Source organism: Gymnoscopelus microlampas, assembly GCF_963454915.1.
Source record: "Gymnoscopelus microlampas genome assembly, chromosome: 21".
NCBI classification, from domain to species: Eukaryota; Metazoa; Chordata; class Actinopteri; order Myctophiformes; family Myctophidae; genus Gymnoscopelus; species Gymnoscopelus microlampas.
In genome coordinates, this window is record NC_139958.1 from 43,751,787 (window position 1) to 43,760,475 (window position 8,689).

The following is an 8,689-nucleotide window of genomic DNA, read 5'->3' on the forward strand; positions in this document are numbered from 1 at the left end:
ATAGCGATAAATAGGAAATTGGTTAAATTATTGATCCAAGTCGGATCACAACCGATTGATCACTGAAACGCACTTCACAGTGAAGTGGTCGGACGGGCGGGCCGAGAACCACTGACATGACCAGTGTTCTATGACTATACCTTAACATGCTTCCAGTACTCTGACCACCATGTGCTCTATTTTAATGTATTATTAATTTATTACATTTATAATTAAACATCGTTTAGCCTCTGCCACTCCCACCCCCCCTCCCCGGCCCCCCCACCCCCCCCTTCCCAGTTCAGGGCTTGTTGCCAAGGCGACCGGCATCTCATTTCAAAAGTGTCACTGCGTGCCTTTATTGTCTTCACACTCTGGATAACCTCTCTCTACCGCTCTCTCTCTCTCTCTCTCTCTCTCTCTCTCTCTCTCTCTCTCTCTCTCTCTCTCTCTCTGTCTCTATTGTTATGGTTACTATTTTGTGTGTTACAGAATATTCCTCATACATTGATAGATCTGTATTTCTAACGATTATATTATAAATCAGATTGTACATTGTTATAACACTATCTGCTATTATTATTATTATTATTATTATTATTATTATTATTATTATTATTAGTAGTAGTAGTAGTAGTAGTAGTAGTAGTAGTAGTAGTAGTAGTAGCAGTATTAGTAGTATTAGTATTGTTGTTGTTGTTGTTGTTATATAATATTACCCATATTTTACAGTATATAGAGAGATCTATATGTTTGTTTGATTGATTGATTGATTGATTGATTGATTGATTGATTGATTGATTGATTGATTGATTGATTGATTGATTGATATACTTTATTTAGTAAGACATGAGAACAAGAGTACATGGAGGTACAAATTCACAATACAAGGTCTACTAAACTGGAAGGCTCATAAAGCACTAAGCTTACCGTATTGTCTTATGTTGAAGACCCCTGCATTAGGCTATCAGGTAGCACCAGGTCTTATGAATATTGAACGAAAGAATAGTCAAGAGTTTGTGACTAAATAATAACTGCATTTTTCAATGTTATTTTGTCCTTTTATTGAATAGTTTCTCTGCACAACAGTGTTAATATGCTTGCTACGTCGCTAACCAAGAAGTGGTGAAATTCCAGGTTTTATTGGTATACATTTCAAATATGAGTATACAGTCATATCAAATTATTTTGGTTTCAGTGCCTCAACATTGTAGCAACGATAACAATAACAAAACAATATTGAGAATAACAATATATCATATTTATACATGTAATCGTGGCACACTTTGAGGTGTTTGAAGGTGCTGCGTGCATGGCTCCTACCTAATATGTTAGTTTGTGTCTGCAAACTTAATATGTAAAGTGTCAGTGCCTGCATACATGTGCGTGTGTGTGTGTGTGTGTGTGTGTGTGTGTGTGTGTGTGTGTGTGTGTGTGTGTGTGTGTGTGTGTGTGTGTGTGTGTGTGTGTGTGCGTGCGTGCGTGCGTGCGTGCGTGTGTGTGCGCGTTTTTTTTCTGGACCTCAGAAAAAAAACATAATTCAATTGTGGGACTTTTCTGCCTGTATAAATTACCATGTCAGTTCGGCATGGGTTTCTTCATGAGAGCAGTGTGGAATATATTAGTGGAAGGACTGAGCTATAATCGTTGACCTCACAGTGGGAGGAAAATATATCAACAAACAGAAGCAGTGCAGAGAAAATCCAACTGCAAATTAGAGACACAAATAGCTCACAGAGTTAATTTTGACAGACATTTTTGATACAGTTTTAGTCATAAACTTTTGATTAAAATTCCATTTAGTTTTAGTCATAGTCATCTGAAATGTTTGAGTTCAGTTGTAATTGACTAAATATCATAAGATTTTAGTCAACTAAATCTACAGTTGATTTAGTCGACTAAAATGTATTTTTGGTGGGTTGTGATGCCGTCCTAATGCCTGATTTATTCTTAGCTGTGTGCCGGAAATAGTTGATCTACAAGCTCATCTACGAGCTTGTAGATCTGCTATTCGGAGCGTGAATAATCCTTATTATAATTGTGACAGTCAGGTATAACTATATTAGTTCCGATAAAGTTGTTATATATGTCGTTTTAAAAATCATTCTAAAATGTATAGCAGCGACTATACCGTACAACAACTTTAACAACTATGGCCGCGGACGATGTATTTGCGCGATTTTCTTCATGACATCTGGAATGCAATCGGTAAATGGTAAATGGTGCATTTATATAGCGCTTTTATCCAAAGCGCTTTACATAGATTGTGCATTACATTCACCCATTCACACACACATTCATACACCGATGGCGGAGGAAACCATGCAAGGCACCAACCTGCTCATCGGGAGCAATTAGGGGTTCAGCGTCTTGCTGAAGGACGCTTCGACACTAACTCTGGGGGAGCCCCCCAGCCCGGGATCGAACTGAGAACCTTACGGTTTCCAGTTCACTCTACCCGGCCACTCTACCCCTGAGCCACTGCTACCACTACCACCCCACAGGCAATGCAATCGGTCTCACTCATACCCTCTGTAAGTTTTGTCGTTAACGGAGATGAGAAGACAATCATAAATAGCTTTAATGCTAGCTGGTAGGATAGGGACATCTTCGCTGGTAGGCCAGCCTGGTCACCAGAGAAAACGTTGTCACTGTACAATTAGCAATTTCACGTAATAACAAACCCTAAACCTAACCTTAACTCTAACCCTAACCTCACCATAACATTTTTTATCTAACATTACCCTAACCCTAACCTCACAAAAAAATATATACCAAACCTAACCTTAACCCTAACCCTAACCTCACTAAAAAAAACTACATCAAACCTAACCTAACCCAACCTATACCTTAACCTCCTCACAAAAAACAGTGCCTAAACTTTCATTTTAAACCCTAATCTTAACCCCTAAACCTAACCGTAAACCTAAAATTCTACGTTTTTGCAGAAATGTTGTCATTGAACTTGTCTGGAGAAATGTACAGTGATAACGTCATTGTGTTGGGTAGGTTCAACTCCATACTAATCCAGTGGTTCCCAAATGTTTTATCTCGAGACCCAAAAGAGAAATTAGACGTTTGCCCGGGACCCAAACTAGTGAAAATAGCATATCTACAAGCTCATAGTGCGTCGCTTCGCGCCACGTTGCGAGCTTGTGGATGTGCTATTTTCACTACTTCTTAAACATTTGTTTTGTTTATTCATGGAAATTTGTTGATTACCTTTTTGTATTCATGAAATTAAAAAAACATATCTAAATTGTGACTTGTTTTTGTTTCGTTTTGTAGGAAACTAAAAAAAAATGCATATTTACTAGCGATCCCAAAAAAATTGTCTGCGACTCAAACATGGGTCACGAAGTGACACGTTGTGAGCTTGTAGATCGGCTATTTAAAATGTATATTTTAACAACACAAATCTTGTACGCGGCAAATATTTTCAGATGGGGGTCCATGGCCAAATACATTATTATCTGGGGGTCCTTAATACAAAAAAAAAAAAAAAAAAAAAGGGCTACAGTATAGCGCCCCTTTCAGTAAAATTGTGCAACTGATTCTGAATGCACTAGCTTTTGTCAGTCTCCTATATAAATATAAATGTTTGCTGGTAAAGTATTTTTTTTTGGTGTTCATTTGACCATGCAGCAGCTCTGCGGGCTGTCCTACATTGTCTTCGGAAAAGCCTCGCCGGACCTGCAAGGTTAATATTTGAAGGGAAGGATCGGCCATAAATATGAGCAGAGGGACTTTTAATTAAATAAGCACTTCTTAAACAGCCTCCTGGGGTCGGCTGCTTTTTGTTTAAAGATGATTGATTGACTGCTATCTGTGCAGGCAGGAGCATTAGCTCTCTCTCTCTCTCTCTCTCTCTCTCTCTCTCTCTCTCTCTCTCTCTCTCTCTCTCTCTCTCTCTCTCTCTGTCTCTCTCTCTTTCTCTCTCTCTCTCTCCCTCTAGCGTTGCCATGTCAGCTTATTATAAGCGACTTTGGGCTTGTTTTCCTGTGAAGTTGCTTGTATTGGTGGTTGCGGGTTGCGGGTGTTTTGGGCCTGTTTGTGTACTTGCTTATTTAGGCTTGCTTCCTAATGTTGTTTAAACCAGTGGTTCTCAAACATTTTCATGTCAAGGACCCCCAAGATTAATATGTATTTGGTCGCGGACCGCCCCATCAGAATATAATTAGTACCAGGGACCCCCATACAAGATTTGTGTTGTTAAAATGTCTAAAAATATATATCTGTTTTTTTCTTCATTTTTGTCAAGATTATTTTGGGGGAAAAAAGCCCACGTAGTCCTATGATGATACAATAATGTAAATAGCCGATGCTCACGTTGGCCTATAGACGGATTTCTGCGCGACGTCATCACAGAGCAGAATGCGCAATCTGCGCATGCTCGGGGGAAACGAACCGGAAGCGCCGTTCACTCTGTTGTTGTGTTCGGGAGTTAGATGATTCTGCTATTATAGGCATAATAGGCATAATGCTGCTATTATATACAAACAGATCCAACTTTCGATAAATCATTTTTATTGAGTAAACAAGGTATTACAAACTGCATAATTTAATCTACTTTCATTAAACCCGGTGAAGATCATTTCTTTTATGAATGGACATTTGACCAGAGCTGCTGCGGGTAATGGCGCCCTCTATAGGCTTACCCCTCCTCTGCGTGGTCATATCCTCTCATGTTTACTAACAGGAAACCCGTCTATAGTTGCTTCGTTTGGGGTAGTTTTCATAGGACCTGGTTGCTTGTCTCTCTCGCAAAATCTGGCAACACTGTCTCTCTCCCTCTCTCTCTCTCTTTCTCTCTTTCTCTCTCCATCTCTCCGCGTCCACCTTCCCTGTTTCTCTAGCTCCGCCAACCGTGTCACGTCTCTCCTCCCTTTTTCTCTCTCAATTACCCTACTTTTCTCTCCTGCCTCATATTTCCTCCCTCATTTCTTTTCATTCATCCCTCACTCCTGACCTCCCTCCCTCTCTTTGCTTTCTCTGCTGTCACTTCCTCTCCTGTGTGTGTGTGTGTGTGTGTGTGTCTGTCTGTCTGTCTCTCTCTCTCTCTCTCTCTCTCTCTCTCTCTCTCTCTCTCTCTCTCTCTCTCTCTCTCTCTCTCTCTCTCTCTCTCTCTCTCTTCCGTCAGCCTCCCTGCTCCTCGTTTCCCATGAGGACAATATTTCTTCCAAGTCATGACATGGTAATGAGGCCGTGTTAAACCCTGCCACGCCCCGCCTGGAGCTGAGTACACCCCCCCCCCCCACACACACACACACACACACTCCTCCCCTCCTGCCTCGGCCAGGGGCCGTTTGTCTGTCTCCTGTGACACCGCCCCTGTGATGGATACCTTTTTTCGTTGTGGCAAGAAAATGATGTTTTCTGATCCTCGTAGGCCAGCGGAAGTCGTGAGATGGAGGCGTTCGTCCATTCCTTTGCCTGCCTTACTTTCATCGTTTGTTTACCTGCCTTACTTTCTTCGTTAATTTGCCTGCCTTACTTTCTTCGTTAATGTACCTGCCTTACTTAAACTGTTTATTTACCTGCCTTACTGTCATCGTTTATTTACCTGCCTTACTTTCTTCGTTTATTTGCCTACCTTACTGTCATCGTTTATTTACCCGCCTTACTTCCATCCATGCTTTACCTGCCCTCCCCGTTTGTCCTTTCCTTACCTGGCTGCAACACTGTGTCTTTGGTAATTCACGCACCAGCAATGGCCGATCTACAAGCTCACGATGCGATGCGCTGTGAGCTTGTAGATCGGCTATTTCTGGCGGGCGACACCAACGCCGGCATGATGGCGCTTAAAGCAGGGCTTTGGTCTCTGCTGGTGCAGCAGCAGGGCTGCATAGCAGCTCGCTCTGCTCTGCTGAGTTCTAGCTGAAGATGGAGAGCGGTGGGGGAGCTCATTCTGACTGGAGGCAGCTGAGCCATGAAGGCAAACACACACACACACACACACACACACGCACACGCGCACACACACGCACGTGCGCACACACACACACACGCGCGCGCACACACACACACACACAAATGCATGCGCTTGCACGCATGCACGCACACACACACAAGCACACTGTCACATACACACACAGAGAGGTAGCAGGTTCACTTCAGGTTCAAGTATAAGAGGGATTCTGGGTATTAGGGAAAAAAAGCTCCTTCAGCTGTGAAGACCCCCCCATACCACCATATCCCATATCACCATAGCCCCATACACCCTTATCCCATTCCCCATACCCCCATACCCCATACCCCATACCACACACTCCCATAACCCCATACCCCATATCCCATACGTCCATACACCCTTACCCAATACCCCATACACTGTTACACCATACCCCATACCCCCATACCCCATACCCCATAATTCCCCATAATGTGCAAAAGGAAAACAATAACGTTACAACAGTGAACAACTAACAGGGAACTGTATTAGGGAAATAGCCCTAATACAGTTAACGTTAACACCTAGATAAGCTTTAAAAACCTGAGCAGTGTGTTTGGCAGAAACAGCATTCAGACATTCACGATCACGAGACACCATTCAGTTTACCGTACGGTTCATTCATAAACTCACGGACAGACCGTAAGAAACAAGACAGTCAACTCAACATTGCATTCAAAGCACTTCCGGTTCACCTGTATCTACCAGTCAGACACGGGTTCGGGTACACGTCGGGTACCCGCTGTGTACCCGGCCGGTTGCAGGACTCTGCCCCGTACCCCATACCCGCATACACAAACTGAGGTGCCGTAAATATGGGAATGGAATGGGAATTATTGTTGTTTTCACTGAAAGGTTTCGGTGTCTGCATAGATAGACCAACCGACATTTAGCGTTTTGAATAAAAAGGTTGGCTGTGGTCATACTCCACCTCCTTACACGCCGCCCTCCATTACACATATGAATACATTAAGCTACAACAAAAGACAACCAGATGGCAATTAATTAATGGAGGAAGACAGCACACACTTTGTCCACTGTCTGCTGGGGAATGACAAAATGTCCGAGGCAAATGGTGTGAAAGCATGTCAGACACTGATGAAAAATAAACAGCCAGCGACGGGTTGGGTACAATTCCAGAGCCATTGAGGCAGAAGAGTTGGGTAAATGAAAGGCTAGAAAGGCTATAGGTTTATGTTCCAATGGAGCGAACAGAGATGGCCCAACTCTTTCCATGTATGGCTCTGCACAATGCTGCAGCCGGCAAGCCACTAGTGGTGGGAATAGGCTCCATGTACCAGTGGTGTAAAGTAACTAAGTACATTGTACTGTACTTAAGTCCATACTTCCACTTCTACTGCATTGCATCTCAGAGGCAAATATTGTACTTGTACTCCACTACAATTATTTGAAAGCTTTAGTTACTTTACTAGGGCGGCTGTGGCTCAGGAGGTAGAGCAGGTCGTCCAATGATCCATGGGTCGGCGGTTCGAATCCCGGCTCCTCCTCCTGTCCACATGTCGAAGTGTCCTTGGGCAAGACACTGTACCCTACATTGCCTCCAATGATTCGGTCAGCGCTCGCTTGCCACCATTGGTGTGGGAAAAGTGGGGACGCTGGGGTCAACTGTTCGCCGCTCCACCTCCCAATGTCCCCTCACTGTATGAATGAATGAACCATTGTAAAGCGCTTTGAGTAAGTTTGAGTACTTAGAAAAGCGCCATAAAAATGCAATGCATTATTATTATTATTATTACTTTGCAGATATACATCAATATATTATAAAACACACATTAACAACTTTAGTCCTATTTTATATATAGGCCATTTGAAAATATCTACAAGCTCACATGCAACGCATTGTGAGCTTGTAGATCTGCTATTTTCAAACATTTTTAGTACTTTTACTTGTGGTACTTTAAGTATATTTTGATGCCAATACTTTTACTCAAGTAACATTTTTAACACAGGCCTTTTAATTGTAACAGAGTATTTCTACGTGATGGTATTGCTACTTTTACTTAAGTAAAATATCTGTGTACTTCTTCCACCACCATATATATTGGACCTTCAGGTTTTACCACTTACACTAATTACGGCTCTGTTCCATTTAGTGTAGCACAGTGCTTCTCAAACGTTTTAATTTGTGAAATCACAAAAATAAATGATTAAAAAAGAAATGACAGGATCCCAGGTAAACAATGAACCTACTTGCATCAGTTTAAATAACATGAATACAATTCACAACGTTGTGGTCAAGAATAAAACAAGCATAAAGTAAGTAACAAAAGTGTGTGTGTGTGTGTGTGTGTGTGTGTGTGTGTGTGTGTGTGTGTGTGTGTGTGTGTGTGTGTGTGTGTGTGTGTGTGTGTGTGTGTGTGTGTGTGTGCGCGTGTGCGTGTGCGTGCGCGTGCACGTGTGTGTGTGTGTGTGTGTGTGTGTGTGTGTGTGTGTGTGTGTATGTGTGTGTGCACGCGCGTGTCGCGTGTGCGTATCACTCACATTACTGTGTGTGCATGTATGTATCTAACATATTATCATATGCATGTGGATTTTCTCACCTTGTTACATGAAGTCATAACATCGTACATTTCATATGCATCATGGCGTGTGTTGGTTGACCTTGGCGTGACCTCCACTTAACCCATTAAGATCGGGAACGCATCTGTGTCATTTTTAGATGTATTTGGCTTGAAAATGGGTGCAAATCTTTGAATATATATATTCTTTTAAAGTGAACATTTTTAACTCAAATCTCTG